Here is a 23,510-nt window from a genome sequence, read left to right on the forward strand (position 1 = left end):
AGAGCTTTTTCATCTCTGTGACAAGGAAGCAGGGTCCTCCCCTAGCCCTGGCCCCAGGCGGTGATGGCAGTAGAAGTGGACAGCAAGGGTTGCAGTGAAGGTGGTCCCAGGTCATGTAAGAGCTCAAAAAGGATTTTGAAAATCAAGTAAGAGAGGTGGAGGAAAAATTGGGAAGAGAAATGAGAGTGATGCAAGAAAATCATCAAAAGCAAGTCAACAGCTTGCTAAAAGAGACCCCAAAAAATGCTGAAGAAAATGACACCTTTAAAAATAGGCTAACTCAATTGGCAAAAGAGTTCCAAAAAAGCCAATGAGGAGAAGAATGCTTTAAAAGACAGGCTTAGCCAAATGGAAGAGGAGGTTCTAAAGCTCACTGAACAAAATAGTTCTTTAAAAATTTGGATGGAGCAGGTGGAAACTAATGACTTTATGAGAAACCAAGAAATTATGAAACAAAATCAAAAGAATGAAAAAATAGAAGATAATGTGAAATATCTCATTGCAAAAACAACTGACCAGAAAAAGAAAGATTCAAGAGAGACAATTTAAAAATTATGGGACTACCTGAAAGTCATAATCAAAAAAATAGTCTAAACGTTATCTTTCATGAAATTATCAAGGAATACTGCTCTGATACTCTTGAACCAGAAGACAAAATAAATATTGAAAGAATTCACCGATCAATTCTTGAAAGTGATCCAAAAAGAGAGACTACTTGGATTGTTGTAGCCAATTTCCAGAGTTCCCAGGTCAAGGAGAAAATATTACAAGCAGCTAGAAAGCAATAATTCGAATTGTGGAAATACAATCAGGATAACTCAAGATCTAGCAACTTGTACCTTAAGGGATCGAAGGGCTTGCAATATGATATTTCCAGAAGTCAAAGGAACTAGGACTAAAACCAAGAATCACCTACCCAGCAAAACTGAGTATAATACTTCAGGTGAAAAATGATCATTCAATGAAATAGAGGACTTTCAAGCATTCTTGATGAAAAGACTAGAGCTGAACAGAAAATCTGACTTTCAAACACAAGAATCAAGAGAAGCATGAAAAGGTAAACTGGAAAGAAAAATCCTAAGGGACTTACTAAATTTGAACTGTTTACATTCCTACATGGAAAGATAATATTTGTTACTCTTGAAACTTTTCTCAATATTTGGGTAGTTGGAGAGATTATATTCAGATAGAGGGCACTGGGTGAGCAGAATATCAAGGAATGATATCTAAAAAAATAAAATCAAGAGTTGAGAGAGTAATATATTGTTAGGAGAAAGGGAGAAATGGAATGGGGTGAATTATCTCTCATAAATGAGGCAAGAAAATGCTTTTTAAATGGAGGGGAAAAGGGGGTATTTGAGAGGGAAAAAGTGAAGGTTATTCTCATCACATTTGGCCTAAGGAGGGAAACTCAATTTGGTGTAAAAATCTTTTACACTACAGGAAAGTACAGGAGAAGGGGATAAGTGGGCTATCAGGGGCAGGATAGAAGGGAGGGAAAATGGAAAGTGGGAATAATTAAAAGTAAAAGCTTTTGGGAAGGGGCAAGGACAAAAGAGAGAACAGACAGAATAGGATGGAGGGAAATGTAGTTAATCTTTCACAATATGACTATTATGGAAGTCTTTGCATAAGTAACCTATATTGAATTGCTTGCCTTCACAGTGGGGATGTGTGGGGAGGGAGGAAAGGAGAGAAACTGGAACTCAATGATTTAGGAACTAATGTTGAGAATTGTTTTTGCATGAAACTGAGAAATAAGAAATACAGGTGATGCGGTATAGAAATCTGTCTTGCCCTACAAGAAAAGAGAATATGAGGATAAGGGAAGGGAGGAGTGTGATAGAAGATGGGACAGATTGGCAGAAGGATAATCAGAATGCAAGGTGTCTTGGGGTGTAGGAGGGGAGAGATGGCGAGACAATTTGGAACTCAAAATCTTGTGGAAATGAATGTTGAAGACTAAAAACAAATAAACAAAGTAAAAATAATAAGATGGCTTTCGGTTCTAAGAAAAACAATTGAGTTAGAGGGGCTTCATTATGAAGCATCTGAAGATTGCTGATATCATCAAAGAAACTTACATAGAAATTAAGATTGTTTAGGAATTATATACTTTCTGCAGAGATGCTGAGAAGGTACATTTAGTGTTATGCAATATTTTGAGCAATTTTTTAGTATTTAGTAATTTAGAATAAGCAGTCATGGAAAGCAACTTCAACACTCCTAACAAGTACTGCAGTTCCTTCATCTCCAGGAATCTGCTCCCTCATTGTGTTCAACATCTTTCTCTGCAGGCTCTCTTTTTTCACCTACAAATCAGGATGTATATACACACTGACAAAAATAATAGAAAGAGTGCTGAACCTAAGAAATGAAAGATGTACAAGGTATGATCGTTCTCAATACCTTAATTATGACAAATGGTTATAAAACTAAAAAACTAGATATTGCAACAATAAAAATAGAAAAAATAAAATATACATGTTCTTAAATCTACCTAAGAAAAAATTGTTCATAAGAGCAAAGATTGAAAATATAAAGGACCATAATTTCTGTCAAGTCCATTCTCCCATTTTACATTTGAGAAAACTAATGTCCCAAAACACGAAGTAACTTGTTTAGGGTTCCAGGTTTAATGAGTATATAAGGCAGAATTTGAACACAAGTCTTATTAATTACTTGCCTAAGACTCTATCCACTGTATCACCTGCTACCTTTTAATAGACTATGGAATGAAAGCTTAGGCTAAAAGACGTTATATTCTAGACTACTGAATCTAGTGGAAAGGCTTAGAACCAAAAGACTCTGTATTAGTCATGGCATCTCAGCATTGGAAAGAGTCTCAAAGTTTGTATAGCCTGAATTTGAATAGGATCCCTTCCATGAGACCACTTTCCCCCACTCCCATCCTCACTGCCACGGCAAGGGTTTGCTTGGAGAGAACCAGAAACAAGAGATTTGTTTCCCTTTTAAGTCAGAAACTCTACTTTTAGATAACTTAAATTATTAGGAAGTCTTTTTTTCTCCCTTAATATTTAGCTAGAATCATTCTCATTGTAACTTACTATCTTTCTTCTTATTTCTTTTTTGGGGTGGGAGAAGGGGGAGAGGCCTTACACATGGTTACCATTCAAATACTGAAGGTAAAGACCCTGTGCCTGGTTAAGTGATTTTATTTTAAATTTTCTAGGTTAAACACCCTCATTTCCTCTGGGCAATCCTTGCATGGCTTAGTTATGAAACCTATACTGTGCCTTGTCAACCTTGTCTAGATGCTATCAAGTTTGTCATGTCTTCTCTCTCATGTGGTAACAAGAACTGGACACAATATTCCCTCCATGGTTTGACAAGGCAGATGAAAGTGTATACATTTCTTATTCTGTCAACTTGAGCTCTGTTCTTGCCATTGACTAGTACTATGACCACAGACAACACTTTTCGCATCAGTATAATGGAGGTAATATTCTTAGTCCCACCTACATTATAGAGACTTTTAGTATCCTCAAAGTATGAGTCAGTTTTCAATTTTATAACAAATAATTTCCCCTAAGCATTACAATCTTAGGGGAAAAATCATAAAAAGGAATGTGGCACCCCCTTTGTGTCCTCTTCACTTGTACTTCCAATAAAACAAACTTCCATGAAAGTCTGATTTCAGTGGAAGCTTGGATAAGTCTTCTTCAGGGCATATGTGAGAAAAGAACCTTCTCCTTCCTCCTGCCCGATTACACCAGATATATTCTTACAACTTCTGGCCCCATGACCTTCATGAAATTCCACTTGCGTGTATCAGGAGGTTGCTAGAGCCAACCTTAATTGACTTGTAGAGCCCAGTGTTAAATTTTCAATGTGATCATTTATACTTCAGAAATAGGCATAGTTACAAACTAGGGCTTTGTTTATTGTTTTTTCAATTGTCTAGAACTAAAAAAGTGTTAATAAAGCAAATTAAATTTTAAAATGTGAGTACATAGTCCCCCCTCCCCACCTAGAGTGTAGTTTTTAGACTTTTCCCAGCACACGCTTCTAAAGGTTGCTTGGGTCTAACTGGTATACAACAGAATGCTCAAGGAAAGAAGTTGTAATGAGGCTGAAAGCCTGGTGATTAGATGATGATGATTATGATTATCATCATCATTTATAAAATGTTTTGATGTTTACACAATGCTTTACATTATCTCATTTGAGCTTCACAAGATCTCTGGTTGTAACATTGTCTTCTGGGCTCAGGGGATTGGTGACTTTCTAGACTACGTAGACAATATTGCTCTGTGATGTGAGACCTCACAATTCCTAAAGTTGCCAGTATCCTTGGGGGAAGGGATTATATTTCCCACCTCTGTCTATAGTTCTGTCCTCTGTCATTCACTGCTACCCCTACCTCCACTGACACCAGTTGGTGGGATCTCTGATCTCCAATGGATTTCCCAGTCACTTGCACATTTCATTGTGAAATGAATAAACAGAAAAAGAAGCAAGAGTGACATGTGGAAGTCAGGTGGAATAAATGCAGCTTGCCAATCCTCCACCCAGCAGCTCTCAGCAGTTCTGCCTCCCATATTGTCAAAATGGGTCGGGGGAAAGATACTAGGGTCATCCCTGTTGTATATAAACTCTGCTCTGTCTCGGTGCCCTACTAGGAGACTCTTCTTCATCACATGAACTCTGTGATCACTCTTGGTAAGAATTAGATTCACCAAGCATCCTTCAAACCAGGCTGGACTGTGCTGTATTTGAACCAAGAGAAAGTGAAGATCTAAACATACTCTAAGGATCCAATTGTCAATATCCAGTCCCCCATTATGTTAAAATCACATAACAGGAAAGTAAGAATTACTCTTAAAGACCACCTATTCTTTCATCTTATTTTACATGCTGTGAGAAATAAAATCTTTCCCTTTCCAGTGCTTGATATTCTTGGAGGAAGTGGTTATTTCTTATCTGTTTCAGTAAATTATCCCAGATAATTTGAATAACTCAATCTAACTGTCCCAGTAGTGATTATGATGAACAATTCTGTAGAGAGTGAGATGCTCTGGGAAACCACAGAGAAAATGTAATTTAATCTGAAAAGGAAGATCCTCCACAAGGGGAAAGTGGTAAGACAATATGGAGAAAATTCCCCTTGGTTTAGGGGAAAAAAACCTTCTAAATTTGTGTGAACTGTTGTGCTATTTAGATGACATTCCAAGCCTAGGGTAGAGTGAACATCTCATTTGGATAAATCATCTTGAACCAACATGAGATTGGTACCCAAAGATTTCTTTGTATATGATATGAAGAGATTCTTCTTCCAGACATAACTCCTTTGCGTCAGTGTGAGTTTCTAGCAAAAGAAGACTTTATGAACAGAATTTTGTTATAATAAAGAATGGCAAAGATCCAAAGAAAGCAAGCTAGTACACCTTAAAAAGGAAGAATTGCCATCTGTGGGAGACTGCCTAGAGGAAAGTTATAGGAAGTTTGAGCTCCAGAGTAGGATGGAAAAAGCGACCCAAAGCTATAAAGATAGTCAAGGCACTGGAAATAAAAGCACATATTGAGAAACAGCTGTCTCTTCCTGGAGCCCTACCCAAGGCCACATTAGGAGGGAGAGGCATGTACTGTATGTTTAATGGGCTCTAAACTGTATCTATTTCCCCAGGCCTGTATATAAACTAGTTTATAGTCTTAGTCTGTGTGCTTATAAAGCAAAGTGATGACTATACCCTAAAGGTGGATCCTAAGAGGAAGGGAGATAGTTCAGATGCTGGTGGTCTCAGATCATTTGTTTGGATCGGATTTGTTTGATTAAAACAAAGAGGAAGTCCCTGAAAGCGGAATGGGGGGCTAAAATAGGGATTACTTATTTGATTGAATGAATCAACAAATTCATGAAGAAGCTTTGTTAAACTCTTACCATTGTAAGTGCTGTCCAAGCACTTGGAATCAAGAAGACTCCCATTTGAATCCTACCTCAGATACTTATCAGCAGTGTGACCTTCGACAACTTGCATAATATTTCTCTATATCAGTTTCTTCATTAGTAAAGTGGAGACAATAATAGCTTCTACTTCACAGGGTTGTTGTGAGGATCAAGTGACCTACAACGTATAAAAGTACTTTTCAAACCTTGAAGCACTATATCAATATTAAGTTTTTAGCAAGTAACTCATCTTCTCTTAGGGGTCATGTTTCTTCCTTCTGTTAATTTGTAATAATATTTATTCCTTCATCTAAACACAAGATAAGCAACTGTAAAGGGGGTATAAACAAGGCAGCCAGCTTTAGCCCATATTTCAATGTGTAAACTTCTCCAGTCTCTCTTGAGGAAATATGGAGCCTCTGGACTTCCTTCCTTTTGCTATGTCTTCTAATATCCCAGAACATCCATTTGTTAGAGGAGATAACACAGAACTCCACATATCCCCACCAATTACTTTTCCAAAACCAGAAAAGCAAAGAAAATACAAGAAACATCATTGGTTTTCATTGGAGAGAAGAGAGGGAAAACTGGAAAGTCATTTTTTCCCTGCTATATCTCATAAGCAGCACACAATATTTTGCCTGGACTATTGCCACAACTTTTGGGTTGGTCTCCCAGCCACATGTCTCCAACCCATTCTCCAATTAACTGTCCATCTGGTCTTCCTAAAGTACAAGTCTCACTAGGTCACCTCCCCCAACTGTTTTTCTTCAGTAAACTCGAGTAGTTCCCTTTCACACCTTGGGTCAGATATAAAATCTTCTGTTCATGTGCAAAGTCTGTTTTAATCTGGACCCTTTTTTAACTTTCCAGGCTTCTTACACTGTGACTCTCCCCCCTGATCACCACCACCATCACATGCTCTGTAATCTGGTGCCATTGGGGAGTTCTCGTTGGGCCTTGTACAACACATTCCATATCCTTACTCCAGGCATTTTCACTGGTTGTCCCCCATGCTTGGAATAATCTTCCTCATTTCTGCCTCCTGCTTTCCCTGGTTTACTTCAAGTCCCACCTAAAAACCTACCTTCTGGAAGAAACCTTTCCCAGTCCTGCATAATACTAATATCTTCCCTCAATTAATTATTTTTTAATTATCCTATGTCTTGTTTATACATAATTGTTTACAAGTTGTCTCCTCTTTCAGACTGATATCCTTGAGAGTCATGGTTATCTTTTACCCTTCTTTGCATCCTCAGGGCTTATAATAGGGCCTGGAATATCATAGACAATTAGTAAATGCTTATTGACTGACTGAATGAGAAAGTCAATTAACTTCACAATGCTTCCAAGTGACTCTCTTAACTATATAAATTATAGTAAATGTATATTGCCAGTCTTATTGGTAGAGGAAGCTCTCATGTTGGAAGTTTCTTATATGAGTGTAATCCCAGGTCCAGCCTCAACAACAAATATTAATTAGCTTGATCTTTGCAGCTTTAGGAACTTTGTGATCCATATCCTCTCATTTGGCATATTATTTATACAAATTTGACATCATCTATACTTTAAGTCAACTTACTGATGAAAATAGTGAATAACATAGTACAAACAAACAAAAAATCTGAGTCATTCCAACAGATACCTTCCCCTAACTAAACAATTCATATTAATAATCAGTCTTTCATCACAAGCTTTCAACTAATTCTGAAATGGCCCATTGTCAAGTATCCATCTTCTATTCTCATATATAGGCATTTTGTGGACTTTGATTTTGTCAAGATCTTGCTGGAATCTAAATATATCTAATTCTAACTGCGATTTACCAGTCTAGAAGACTGTTTTAAAAAAGAAAATTAATTTATTCAGCTATTAACTTTTCCTAGTGAAGTCATACTGGCTTGCAGTTATTTAAGAATGTAAGCTTTGTTTTTCATTTTTGGTAATCCCAAGTATAAGGACCAATAGAGTGTCAAGTTAACAAAACATTTTGTCATGGTGAAGTGAAAGACAATAGCTGATTGAATCACCTGCATTATCCTATAACAGACCAATGGAGGTAGGAACGATGAGGTTTAACTTTGTTCTCTGACATGCACAAACTTTGCGACCAAGGAGAACAAAGGAACTTACCTTCTCAGTGCCCAAGGTAACTCTTTAAATCCATTAAAACTGTGGGATTATTAATGTCATAAATCCTAGCGTGAGAACTCCCTTTACTAGTGCAGATTAGTACTATGGTTTTCCACTTTGCATTGCTCAGTGGAGTCTCCATGCTACAAGATACCCACAAATATTCAGACCAAAATAATAAATAGATAATGTAATCACTATGAATGATAAATATTCCAAACCCAAAGATAGAAATAGTTAAAGTTTCAATATCATTTAATTTGCATAATTTTACATATCTTTAAAATATATTTAGTAATAAAATATTTTTATATATTTATTTAATGTGCATAACTTTTTATGATGTGTAAATTTGGCATTGAAAATAGTTGTGAAAAACATTTTTTTCATAGAGATACTACAAGCTTAACTATTATAATTGAATTTCTTATTTTAGATTGACATAAACAAATAATATTTATGATCTGAACTATCTTCAAATTTTGGAGAATAGTGGACTTAAGTTACTAGATAATTTTTGAATTCATTATCCCTTCATTAAACAAACAATCTTAACTGATCTGTATGTAAAATTCTAAAACAAACAAGCATTCTCAAAGACTATGTTGAGAGAAAAAGATTTATCTGGAAAAGAAAAAAAATGAAACAGAAGGAAAAGAATTTCACTACTTTAGGGAAGTTAATATTTTATCACCAGAACAAAACAGAATAAAACGGTATCATGCCATAACAACACTGACAATAAAATCTGAAATATTTATGAAAGCCAACTCTAATCCTATGGTTCAAAAAATCCTAACTTTAGGTGGAGTCAAGATGATGGAGTGACAAGCATTAGATTCTAGCTCTCCTCCTATACCTCAAGAAAGATCTAGAGAGTGCACCAGACTGATTTCTACTTGGAAAAGTCAAGAAGAAGTCACAGTGGATTATTATTTTCCCAACCCAGGGAGAAAGACCTAGAAATGTACATACACTGGGGAGAATATCTCACCAGAACTTCATGACGACTTAAAACAAAACAAAACAAACAAACAAACAAAAACCTGAAAAGAGACTGCAGTAAGGTATCACACAGTTTACCCATGATGACCAAGTCAGATTTATATCAAGAACTGTTTAGGAAAAGTGCAAATTGGCTATATTGATAACAACACTCACATACACATACACACACACACACACACACACACAATGACTTCACTGGATGGAAAAAAAATAAGAACCTTTTAACAAAATGCAATACCTTTTCTTGTTTAAAATAATTAAAACACTAGAAAGCACAGGAATAAAAGAAGTTTTTCTTCAAATAAGTAGTATCTACCTTACTCTAAGAGCAAGCATTATCTCTAATGGAAATAAGCTAGAAGTTTTCCAGTCAGATGAGGGGTAAAGTAAGAATTTCCATTTTCAGCATTACTGGTTAATGCTGTAGTAGCTACCAGAGTAAAACAAACAAACAAACAAAAAAGAAATTGAAGCAAACAGCGTAGGCAAAGAGGAAATACAACTATTATCACTTTTTTGTGGATGAAAGGTTAGTTTGCTTGTACAACCCTAAAAAGTCAAATAAAAACACAGGAGAAATAATTAACAACCTCAGTAAAGTTATGGAACATAAAATAAACTCCCATAAATTATCCTCACTTCTGTATATTGCCAACAAAATCTTACACGAAGAAACGGAAAGATAAATTCCATTTAAAATGATTGTGGCTAGTATAAAATATTTGAGAGTCTGTCTGCTAAGACTTACACAGGAACTATGTGAACATAATTACAAAACACTCTTCACATAAATAAAGGCATATCTAAAGAACTGGAGAAGTATTAGTTGCTCATGAGGAGGATGAAGTCATATAATAAAAATGACAGTACTACCGAAATTAATTATTCAATTCCATACCACTCAAACTCTGCAAAAATACTTTTTGGAGCTAAAATATAATAAAATTCTACTGGAGAAACAAAAATATTAAGAATATCAAAAGAATCAATGCAAAAATGAAAAGCATACCTAGCAGTATCAGATATTAAACTGTATTACAAAGGTATAATCTGCAAAACAATGTGTTTCTGGGTAAGACACAGAACATTTTGTCATTGGAATAACTTAGACACACAACATACAGAAACAAATGAGCACAGTAACTTAGTATTTGATAAATCAAATCATTCCAACCAATGAGTCAAAAACTATTCACCAAAAAGTATTAAGAAAATAGGAAAGTAGTCTGGCAGAAATTAAGTGCAGGGGAACATCTTATATGGTATACCAACAACTTCAAATTGGATTTAGACACTATTTAAACATAAAGGTGACATCATAAACAAATTAGTGGAACGTGGAAGAAATTACCTGTGAGATCTATGGGGATGGGAAGTGGTCAAGACCAAAGAGGTGATAGAAAAGTTAATGGGAGGTAAAACGAATAATTTGATTACATGGTATATAAAAGAATAAATAAAACCCAGAAAAGTAATTAAAACAAAATCAACACATCTAAAACTAGAATAAAATTAGAAAACTGGTGGGGAGGATTTCTGGCAAATTTGTCTAAGGAAGTTCTCATTTCTTAAATATATAGGAAACAAATTCACAAGAACACGAGCCATTCTTTAATTGATAAATAGTTAGGGAACACATATAGGCAATTTCTAAAGAAAGAAATCAAAACTATTAATAGAAATGAAAAACTTATCTAAATCACTAATAATTAGAGAAATGTAAATTTTAAAACTCTGAGGTATGACCTCGCACCAATGAGATTGTCTAAGATGACAAAAGGAGGAAAATGAGAAATGCTGGAGCAGATGCATTGATAATGGTGCTGTGAAGTAGTTCAACCCTTCTGGAAAGCATTTTGGAACTATGTACAAAAAACTATTAAATTATGGACACCCTTTGACCCAGTAACACAATTATTGGTTCTATACCCGCAAAGAAATCATAGAAAGAGGGAAAAGGTCCACGTGTACAAAATGTATCCATAGTAATTCTTTTTGTGGTGACCAAGAAATGGAAAATGAGAACATTCAGCATTTCCCATCAAGTAAGAAGTTATCATAGATGAATGTGATTCAATGCTGTTGTGTTGTAAGAAATGATGAAGATGGTTACAGAAAAAACTGGGAAAACTTGTACAATATGATTTAGCATAACCAGGAGAATAACTTATAAAACAGCAGAAATATTGTGAAGATAATACACTTTGAAAGACAGTATCTCTGAGGAACCCAATGACCAACCACAGTTTCAAAGGACTCATGATGAAACATGCTTTTCACAGCCAAATAGAGAGTGCAATTTGAAACATAATTTCTTTCCTTTTTTTTTCTTTTTTTGGACAGGACTAATATGGGGATTTATTTTTAATGACTAATGGGTTTTATTTTTCTTTCCTCTCAATGAGTAAGGGAGAGAAAGTGATAAGGGAGATAAATCAGACCTAAAAATAAAATAAAATTATATTTTTAAATCAAAGGACAATGAGTAAAGTGATGGAAAAATTACCCTTTCAAAATATCAACCAATTATTTGGTTTCACATTATAACTATGAGGAGCTATGCCTAGACATCACTGTTTAATTGAAGGAAGTTTCAGAAATAGTTACAACATCTGGATGATAATTTATCAAGTGAATTCAATCTTTTGTCTAGCATAGGTTGATTGATTATGCATGCAGACAATTTTACCTTTCTTCATCTGAATAATGCATTGGGATAGTAGGCTGTTTATTTTGAGATATAAAAATAAGCTGAGACCAAGCTCTGGGAAAGAAATTTTCTCTTTTCATTTCTTTTCTTTCTTTTTTACCCTTTCTCTTCTGTTTATTTTTCTTTATTTATTCTCTTTTTAATTCCATCATCTATTGGAATGGCTAATGGGAAGGATTTAATATTCTTTCCCTCAAATTTATATTAGCTATAAGTGTCCTAGCAAACTGACAGGCATCTCTAGTCAATGGGAACTGGGGATAGTTCTTATGCAGTAATATTCAGAGACTTCCTTGCGAACCTCTGTGAAAATTTTGAAGTTCATTTCCCTGCTCATGTGAAGAACTTCATTTCGATTTCACAGAACTCAGAGGTATTAAAAGAAAACTTTAAGAAGAAAATTTCAGTAAATGATTTACTATCATTCGAACATAGATATGAATATCACTCCCTATGAACCAGAGCCCATATGGTGGGACTACAAGAGGAAACAATTGGTTAGCTAGTGTAGTTAGTTAATTAGCAGTCATCAGGAAGCCATTAGCCCATTCCATTCAGTCTAACAAAGAATCATTTATAAACTGCCTATGGGAGCATCAAACACTATGAATGGTCAGCTTGTCAGTTAATAATGGCACTGGACCAATAGAGTTGACCAGGTATAATCCAGGAAGGGTCATAATGTTGACTTGTGGACTCTAGGACAGTTAGATATCTCAGTTCCAGTAATAATTCCTTCCTTCCTTCTCCTCTGCTCACTCAGTTTCTCCCTCTACTCCTGAAGCCCCTAAGCTTCCTGCTTTTGTTCTTTATCCTATTTGGAAACTAGTAGATGCTAGTGAGAAGAGGGTGGTTTAAGTTTCTCTGTTTCATTTTCAGGTTCAGGTTATTAAGTTGCTTATATGAATCTTCATGCCAATTCTTTCTTTTTGTTGTTTTGTTTATCTGGGAGTCTATATATTATTTGTTTTCAAATTACATGTGAAAATAATAGGAGGAGGAAGAGGAGAAGGAGAAGAAGGAAGGAAGGAAGGAAGAAAAGGGAAGAAGGAAGGGGGAAGGGAAGAAAAGGGTTAGTCCATTGATGGAAAATGCCTGAGACATTACTTCCTTATTCCAGAACTCTGGCCTGGGATGGCTTTTCAGTATTTGGTTTAAGCCCTATGCACATAGTGTTCAGCTTTATCTTCTAGAAGTTCTCCCAGTTCTGGTCACAAAGACCTTCTTTATTTCCTTGTGCAGTCCTCCACCAGAGATAAATGGTGAAGACCTTAGATTCTGGAGCTAATCATCAGAGATAGTGCTGGATTCAAGAAGGGTTCTGAGATTGTTGTCCCCAAATCCCTGACTACGTTGACATTAGCCACGTTTCCATGCACTGCTATCTGCCATAACTCATCAACTCTTGGAGAACCCTTCATTATCAGTCCCAGCTCCCTGTGCTTCCTTTGTGGGATAGAAGAGCTCAGTGATCATTTTATTTCTTTCTGTTATTTTGTTTGTTCCCATCTTCATTGTTAATAGATATTTTTCAGGGAAGCAGGATTGATCTAGTGTCTCTCATCACAGTTGTAATAAAAATCCATACATCTTTGATTACATCTTCCAGATTTCATTGTGAAGAAAATTGAAATTTGATATATATGGAAGCTATTTACTCTCACAATGCATTTCTTCATTGCCCTTTGGGTACCCATAATTTTGATTATTCAGGAATTATGACATTTCATGCTTAGCAGCCATATAGCATCACCAGAATCCATGCCTCAGTTACTTTCTCACCTTGGAAGGTTTTTCAGTATCTAGAGTCTTCTCACCATGAAATATACTTCCACACCTGAACCTTTCTTGCCCCATGGTGAGTACCTCAAAGCATCATCATTATGAAGAATGACTCAGGCCCATCACTCTTCATTCTCTCCCAGATCTGCCATTGACCCTTCAGATCTGGCCACTCGGCAGTGGCATAGGAACCTTCCTTCCCTCCTCACTCCCTTGACTTTTCAGTTGTTGCTGTTTTCCTGTTATAATGTAAGCTCCTTGATGTTGGAGTTGTCTTTCTTTGTGCTTATACACAGAATGTGACACCATGCAGGGCACATAGTAATTGCTTTATAAATGCTTGCTAATTTGATGCAATCAAAAAGTCACTTTTAAATGATGCCTATAATTTGAGGTTATTGAAAATACTGTGCCACTTTGCAAAGACAGTCCAACTTGTTCTCTTTCTCCTGATCAATTCAAGAGGCTCATTATCAATGTGGAATATCTCATGAATATACAAGTATTGAGGAATCAACTCCATAAATCCAATTGCAGGTCATAATCCATTCAAGAAGAATTCTTTGGTTATGTAGTTTTCCCTATTTCAACAATTAAGCTGAACTTTTTTGACTGATTAGGGATTTGTATACATTGTTCTGGGACTTGATATAATCCGTGCAATGTCATCTCAAACAGAAAAACACCTTGAGTCTTTCACTGAATAAATGAAATATTTATTCCACTTAGAACCTGTACTTGACATCCTGAATGAGTGAAATAAATACCTTTTGTAATTACTCTTGTCCCACTTTTATTCTTTCTTTGATATTCATAAGCAGAAAGAAATTGCTAAGAATTGACTCTGTGGTAGCATTTCTAAGAAATCATGTATGATTCTATTAAAAGACGTGTTTCTTATTTCTGCTTTTGCACATGGCAATTTATTGTAGAAGTTTTGTATGTCACTAGGAAATGTGCATATTTCAGCAATCTTATTTAGAGGCGCTTTTAAAAGTCCCATTAAGAAGGCCAGAAGTCCTGTAGTTCATTTTGTGAGTAATAATTTGAATTCTATATTTTCTCTTTTTTCAGTTAGATGTATCCAAAACTGAAAGAGAATATTAAAGTATTCTGCTTCAATTTTCTTACAGCCAATGTCTTCTTGTACACTGGTTCATGTTTTTCTGGATTTAGAAATGACAGCATCTGTATCACATAAATTTAACATTGATATTGCTTTTTGTCTGAGGTTCCCTTCAGCATAATATAAGTTCATTTTTTAATTTCTTTGTTATTTGTTTTTGTTTTTGCTTCTTTTGAGAGCATGATCTCATCTCCTGCTTTATTGCATTCATCTGATTCATATATACATATATGTGTGTGTGTGCGTGTGTGTATGTGTGTGCGTGTGTGTATGTATATGCATGTATGTATCTATGTATATGTGTACATATATGTGTGAGTATTATGTATGTGTGTGTATATATATATGAGTGAGAGAGATGAGTTCTGTTGCTTTACCCCTCAGAATGTAGTAGCAAGGGCAGAGCTGAGGTCTTTTTTGAAAGAGATTACAGCAGCCACAATGAAATCCAGAGTACAAGACTGTGGGGTCTGGTTGTACAGCTCTCCCACCTCATAGCAGCTGGTGGAGAAGGGAATATTGATTTGGCATGTCAGGAATTGGGGACTAGATGTTAGCCTTTTTGATTTTCACTTTACCAACTTTCTTTCATTAAGGTGCTGAGTGACTTAGCCTTTGGGCACAACTGAAATTAGCTTACCTACTTGCAAACTTCTGATCTTGGAGATGTTTGAGACACTAAAAGGACACAAAAACATATACAGTCCAGCATCTTGTTGGTCACTTTTCCCCATGTATGACCTCAACTTGTGCATGAGAGATTCCTTAATGGAGAAGTGCATTAAAGGTGGCATTTTATTTTTTAGGGTCAAATGCTTATTTACCAAAATGAAAATCAACAGTTGCTGTATTTTCAGCACCACTTCATCAGTTGTATGACTGCCAAGATTTGTTTATACTAGAATATTGTTTGATAAATCCTGCTGTTCTCTTCTCATATTTTCTTAATTACACACTTCCGATTTACCTGTGATTATTTGATTTCAGACTGGAAAGGACCATAGATTACATCAAACCAACCACCTGATATTTATAAAGGACACTGTTGCCCAGAACTAAGCAACTTGTATAAATTCTTACAGATCTGGGATTAGAACCCTTGAAAATCAATGCCGTTTGCACTGCTTCAAAATTACCAGTTTCCTACCTAAAGTGTATTGGTTTAAAATGAAGCGTGAACTGGTCTAAGATGAAGTTTCCTATAATATGCAACGTCTTCTAACAATCTGTATGAATATAGTCCCTTCATTTAATTTGCAATTGTTGTATCTCATGTAACAGCAACAGCAACAAAAAGATTATCTTTTTAGAGTTGAGGAGACCGTGAAAGAGGTTGACAGTTGACACATTTTAACTTTTGTACTAATAACATTCTCTTGTTATTTTTATATGTGATACAGATATTTAATAATGAAATATCCATCTTTCATGAATGGCATGTCTTTCTTGGACCAGAGTTAATGATATCTTCCTCCCTGCACTGTCTTCAGGGCACCCAAATATAAGAATTTACTTGGGTAACTTTTCTCATTATTAGAATGAAGCACATTTAGCCTTTCTCTGGCATTTTCATTAACTTGGATTGTATTGGCAAGACGACGTTACAGAAATAATGAAAAAAGATTTTGCCAGATGGATATGTGGGGAAGGCAAATTAAGGACATGAACAATCCTGAAAAATAACAGATATCATCGAATTTGAGAAATGAAAGGAGACTCAGAAATCAGTTTGTCCAATCCTTCCATTTCACAAAGGAGGAAAATAACACTCAGGGGAAGGGACCTGCCCAAGCTCTCGTAGGTCATGTCAGAGACATGACTAGAAGCAAGGTGCACTGGGTTCAATTCACCAAGTATTTATTACATCCCTACTAGGAATCTGGTACTGACCAGGTAGGAGGCGTTGAAAGACAAACACAAATCAGTCCCTTCTCTCTAGAAGATTACATTCTCCCAGCAAGAAAATAAAATATACATAGAAAATGGTAACACTAGTAGATGAAGTGTCACCAGAGAGAGTGGGATGAAGGATAAGGATGACCATTCAGTCCACTAACATTAGGGGTTTTCATCACTCCTTCCTCCCTTCTCCCTGCCCCATTTCTGAGTGTGTGTCTGTGTGTATACGTATGTATGTGTGTGTGTGTATGTATACATAGGCATGTATATAGTTAGCTACATGCAGTTACAACAATTTTCTCATTTTTAGCTTAGGAGTAATATAATGGTTTCTCAGGTATGTGTGGTTCTCTCCTCTGCTGTTTTGTGTAGAATATATGAAATAAAAATTGAGGTTACACAGAGACCACAGAAAAGAAAATGCTGGGGGGCAGAACCAAGATGGCAGAGTAGAAGGACACACATACAGAGGCTGCCCCCACACAGCCCATAAAACACCTGTAGAGAGGGACTCTCAACAAATTTTGGAGCAGCAGAAGAGGAGAACAACTAAACGGAGGAGATTTCCAGCCCAGGGTGACCTGAAAGGCCCATGGGTAGGTCAGTTGCACCAGACGTGGAGCACAGCATGGAGCCCAGCCCAGCCTTTGCCATGTGGCGCAGCGTGACTCTGGGGGGAGGACACCTTGGGGGCAGAATCTCTGGTCACAGCAGCAGGTCCTCAGAACCCTTAACCCACATGCATCAAAGGTCAGTGACGGGGTTTTTTTCAGCTGGCCAGGAAGGGAGAAGGGCCTTCCCATAGCTCTGGCAGCAAGCAGCAGCCACAGGGGCTGCACAGCAGCCTGTATGGACCACTCCATTGTTGGAGTATAAAAACCCCTGGGGGCACTGAAGAACTGAGTCTTACCTCAGCCCTGTGTGGAGGACCTGAAGCAGCGGGTCTCTGTCTCACACTGAATGGAGGCCCTGCCCCCACAGCTTGATTGAATCCCAGCTCCCCAGTGCCTTCTTGGCGGAACTGGAGGCCAGGTGGCTGTGGAGAGGTAACTGCTAATATTCTGGGCACAAAAATCTCTTCCTGCTTCCAGACTAGTATACACGCTTGATTGTGGCAACTTGGAGGAACTGAGATCTTACAGATTCCCAGAGTATACCCTACTCCTGACAAAGGACCCAAAAGTCAAGTAACTGGTTGGGAAAATGTCCAAAAAAGGGGAAAAAAATAAGACTATAGAAGGCTACTTTCTTGGTGAACATATATCTTCTTCCATCCTTTCTGATGAGGAAGAACAATGCCTACCATGAGGGAAAGACATAAAAGTCAAGGCTTCTGTATCCCAAAGATCCAAAATGAATAATCAATGGTCTCAGGCCATAGAAGAGCTCCAAAAGGATTTTGAAAATCAAGTAAGAGAGGTGGAGGAAAAACTGGGAAGAGAAATGAGAGAGATTCAAGAAAAGCAGGTCAACACCTTGCTAAAGGCTGAAGAAAATAATACCTTTAAAAATAGGCTAACTCGATTGTCAAAAGAGATTCAAAAAGCCAATGAGGAGAAGAATGCTTTAAAAAGCAGAATTAGCCAAATGGAAAAGGAGGTTCAAAAGCTCGCTGAAGAAAATAGTTCTTTCAAAATTAGAATGGAACAGATGAAGGCTAATGACTTTATGAGAAACCAAGAAATCATAAAACAAAACCAAAAGAATGAAAAAATGGAAGATAATGTGAAATATCTCATTGGAAAAACAACTGACCTGGAAAAGAGATCCAGGAGAGACAATTTAAAAATTATGGGACTACCTGAAAGCCACGATCAAAAAAAAAAGAGCCTAGACGTCATCTTTCATGAAATTATCAAGGAAAACTGCTCTGACATTCTAGAACCAGGGGGCAAAATTAGTATTGAAAGAATCCATCGACCATCTCCTGAAAGAGATCCAAAAAGAGAAACTCTTAGGAACATTGTGGCCAAATTCCAGAATTCCATGGTCAAGGAAAAAATATTGCAAGCAGCTAGAAAGAAACAATTCAAGTATTGTGTAAATACAATCAGGATAACACAAGACCTAGCAGCTTCTACATTAAGGGATCGAAGGGCATGGAATATGATATTCCAGAAGTCTAAAGAAGTAGGACTAAAACCAAGAATCACCTACCCAGCAAAATTGAGTATAATACTTCAGGGGAAATGATGGTCTTTCAATGAAATAGAGGACTTTCAAGCATTCTTGATGAAAATACCAGAGCTGAAAAGAAAATTTAACTTTCAAACACAAGAATCAAGAGAAATATGAAAAAGTAAACAGCAAAGAGAAATCATAAGGGACTTACTAAAGTTGAACTATTTACATTCCTACATGGAAAGAAAATATTTGTAACTCTTGAAAACTTTCTTCAGTATCTGGGTAGTTCGTGGGATTACACACACACACACACATACATACACACACACACAGAGAGAGAGAGAGAGAGAGAGAGAGAGAGAGAGAGAGCACAGGGTGAATTGAATAGGATGGGATCATATCTTAAAAAAATGAAATTAAGGGGTGAGAGAGAAATATATTGGGAGGAGAAAGGGAGAAATGGAATGGGGCAAATTATCTCTCATAAAAGAGGTAAGTAAATGACTTTTCAGTGGAGGGAAAAGTGGGGAAGTGAGAGAAAAAACATGAAGCTTATTCTCATCACATTCGACTAAAAGAAGGAATAAAATGCACACTCATTTTGGTATGAAAACCTATCTTACAATACGGGAGGGGGGGAGAGAAAGGGATAAGCAGCGTGGGGGGAGATGATGGAAAGAAGGGCAATGGGAGGAGTGAGCAATTAGAAATCAACACTCTTGGGGAGGGACAGGGTCAAAAGAGAAAGCAGAAGAAATGGGGGGCAGGATAGGATGGAGGGAAATGTAGTTAGTCTTACACAACACGACTATTATGGAAGTCATTTGCAAAAGTACACAGATATGGCCTATATTGAACTGCTTGCCTTCCCAAAGGGGATGGGTGGGGAGGGAGGGAGGAAGAGAAGGTGAAACTGAAAGTTTTAGGAACAACTGTTGAGTATTGTTCTTGCAACTAGGAAATAAGAAACACAGGTAATGGGGTATAGAAAGATATCTCACCCTACAGGACAAAAGAGAAGATGGGGATAAGGGAAGGGAAGGATGTTAGAAGGGCGGGCAGATTGGTGATAGGGGTAATTAGAACACTCGGCATTTTGAAGTGGGGGGAGGGGAGAAATGGGGAGAAAATTTGGAACCCAAAATTTTGTGGAAATGAATGTTGAAAAATTAAATAACTTAATTAAAAAAAGAAAGAAAGAAAATGTCAGCAAAACCAAGATGGCAGAGTAGAAGGACAGACCTGTAGAAGCTCTCCCCTCACATCCTATAAAACACCTGTAAAAATGATTCTAAACAAGTTCTATAGCAACAGAAGCCACAATACAACAGAGTGAAAGAAATTTCCAGCACAAGACAGCCTGGAAGGTCAACAGAAAAGGTCTATCACACCAGGCTAAGGACGGAGCGAGCACATAAAGTGCAGCCCAGCCTTGGCCATGTGGCATGGCTGGGACATGACTGGAGCAGGCCTCAGAACATGGAATCATGGGCAGCAGCTACAGTTCCCAGATTACTCAACCCACAAATGCCAGACAGCTTCAAAGGTCAGTGAGAAAGCTTTTTCACCTGGGCAAGAAGGAAGCAGGGTTCTGCCCTAGCCATAGGCCAAGGCATCCCCAGGCAGCAGCAGTGTCCATTTTTGGAACCCTCTGCCTATTGACCCTGGGGGAATTGAGCCACTGATCTAGATCTCAGCCCTGAGTGGCAGCCTTGGTGTGAGGAGGAGCACTGGCTGGTTGAGCTGGTGGAGGCTCTGCAGATTGAACCCTACTCACAGAAACTGGACAGAAAAGCTCGTGGTTGCTCACAGACAAGAGTGCAGGTCAAGAGAGGAGTAAATTCCTCTCTCTTGATTGTGTCACCTTGGAGGAATAGAGAACTTACAAGTTCCTAGAGTATACCCTCCACTTGACAAAGGACTCAAAAGTCAAGGAACTGGACCCCCAAAGGAGGAAAAATCAAACTATAGAAGGTTGCTGTCTTGGTGAACATGTATTTCCTTCCACCTTTTGGAAGAGGAAGACCAAAGCACACAATCAGAGGAAGACAGCAAAAGCAAGGCTTCTACATCCAAAGCCTCCAAAAAATGAAATGATCTCAGACCATGGAAAGCTTCAAAAGGATTTTGAAAATCAAATACCAGAGATGGAGGAAAGGAAGTGAAATGAGAGTAATGCAAGAAAATCATGAAAAGCGAGTCAACAGCTTACTAAAGGAGACCCAAAAATGCTGAAGAAATAACACCTTTAAAAATAGATTAATTCAAATGGCAAAAGAGATCCGAAATGTCAATGAGGAGAAAAATGCTTTAAAAAGCAGAATTAGTCTAATGGGAAAGGAGGTTCCAAAGCTCACTGAAGAAGATAGTTCTTTAAAAATTAGAATGGAGCAGATGGAATCTAATTCCTTCATGAGAAATCAAGAAATTACGAAACAAAACCAAAAGAATGAAAAAATAGAAGACAATGTGTAATATCTCATTGGAAAAATAACTTACCTGGAAAATAGATCCAGGAGAGACAATTTTAAAATTATGGGACTATCTGAAAGCCATGATAAAAAAAGAGTCTAGACATCATTTTTCATGAAATTATCAAGGAAAACTTCCCCGACATTCTAGAACCAGAGGGTAAAATCAATATTGAAAGAATCCACTAATCACCTTCTGAAAGAGATCTGAAAAGAAAAACTCCTAGGAATATTGGAGCCAAATTCCAGAGTTCCCAAGTCAGGGAGAAAATATCGCAAGCAGCATGAAAGAAATAATTCGAGTATTATGGAAATACAATCAGGATAACACAATATCTAATAGCTTCTACATTAAGGGATCAAAGGGCTAGGAATATGATATTCCAGAAATCAAAGGAACTGAGATTAAAATCAAGAATCACCTTCCCAGCAAAACTGAGTATAATACTCCAGGAGAAAAAAATGGTCACTCAATGTAAAAAGGACTTTTCAAGCATTCTTGAGGAAAAGACCAGAGCTAAATAGAAAATGTGACTTTCAAACACAAGAATCAAGAGAAGCAAGAAAAGGTAAACAGGAAAGAGAAATCATTGCATTCCTACATGGAAAAATAATATTTGTAACTCTTGAAGTTTTTCTCAGTATTTGGGTAGTTGGGTATACACACACACACACACACACACACACACACACACACATATATATATAGACAGCACACAGGATGAGTTGTATAGGAAGGAATGATATCTAAAAAAATAAAATTAAGGAGTGAGAGAGGAATACACTGGGAGGAGAAAGGGAGAAATGGAATGGGGCAAATTATGTCTCATAAAAGAGACAAGAAAAAGCTTTTTCAATGGAGCAGATAAGGGAGGAGATGAGGGGAAAAATGAAGCTTACTCTCTTCACATTTGGCTTAATGAGGGAATGACATGCTCACTCAAATTGGGATGAAATTCTATCTTACACTACGGGAAAGTAGGAGAGAAGGGGACAAGTGGGGTGAGGGGGTTGACAGAATGGAGGGCACATGGGAGGCGGGAGTAATTAGAAGTAAACAATTTTGGGGAAGGAAAAGGTCAGAAGAGAAAATAGAATAAATTGGGGCAGGATAGGATGGAGGGAAATATAGTTAGTCTTTCACAACATGACTATTATAGAAGTCTTTAGCAAAACTACACATATATAGTTTGTATTGAATTGTTTGCCTTCGCAGTGGGGATAGATGGGGAGGGAGTAAGGGAGAGAAGTTGGAATTCAAAGTATTAGGAATGAATATTCAGAATTGGTTTTTACATGCACCTGGGAAATAAGAAATACAGGCAATTGGGATATAGAAATCTATTTTGCCCTACAAGAAAAGAGAGAAGATGGGGATAAGGGAAGGGAGGGGTGTGATAGAAGAGAGGGCAGATTGGGGGAAGGGATAATCAGAATGCATGGTGTTTTGGTGTGGGAGATGGGAGAGATGAGGAAAAAATTTGGAACTAAAATTCTTGTGGAAATGAGTGTCGAAAACTAACAATAAATTAATTAATTTTTAAAAAGTTAAGGAACAATGGCAGTATGGACAAGGAGGGGAGAAAAGGGTAATGGACAAGTTATTCTTTACGTGTAATAGATGTATGAACTTGATTGTCTTAGAAGTGGCTTGCTGCCTTACATGGCAACTTAAGAGTTTAACCAGTATGTACCTTAGTGCAACTAAAATTTAACTTTTTTTCAGGATGAGGACTTCTGTCTTGCACTTGTTTCCTATAAATGCCTGTTCCGCCTAAAACATCAGTGCTATATACCTAAGTAATTAAAAATACTCACTGAAAAAGTGAAAAAAACACAAGTTTTGAAGAGCTTTTATGTGGTTTCATGATAATATGTTTGAAAAATTCATGTAGAAGCAGATGTTTTCATTAAGAAAAAATAATATCTAGATGTTTTGGTCAGATATATCAAACATTCAATAGTTTTACTTAATTTATGAAGTATCTTCATAAGGCAAAGTGCTATGTCAGTCAGAGAGCTATAAGTCTGAGTGCTATGAATCCTTTATGAGAGTATTTAGAATATATTAAACATCCTCCTTTATCTCTCTTTCCTACTACCACAGAAGTCTTCAAAAAGGTATAAAATGGCTTATATTGATATTACTTAATGTTTTACATACTGAATGAAGTAAAATGAATATAAATATTCATTCCAAATTGCCTTACACATATTGATAGTTGTGATGAGGTGAGGTTCCTTCAGGCAAAAATCGCAAAATGACATTTAATTTTATCTCCACTATGCTTTTATTTGAGTCTTTTAAGAGAAATAAAAAGGGAGAGGTTGCTAAAGAAACCAATGTGG

This window comes from Notamacropus eugenii, chromosome 7, assembly GCF_028372415.1.
Source record: "Notamacropus eugenii isolate mMacEug1 chromosome 7, mMacEug1.pri_v2, whole genome shotgun sequence".
NCBI classification, from domain to species: Eukaryota; Metazoa; Chordata; class Mammalia; order Diprotodontia; family Macropodidae; genus Notamacropus; species Notamacropus eugenii.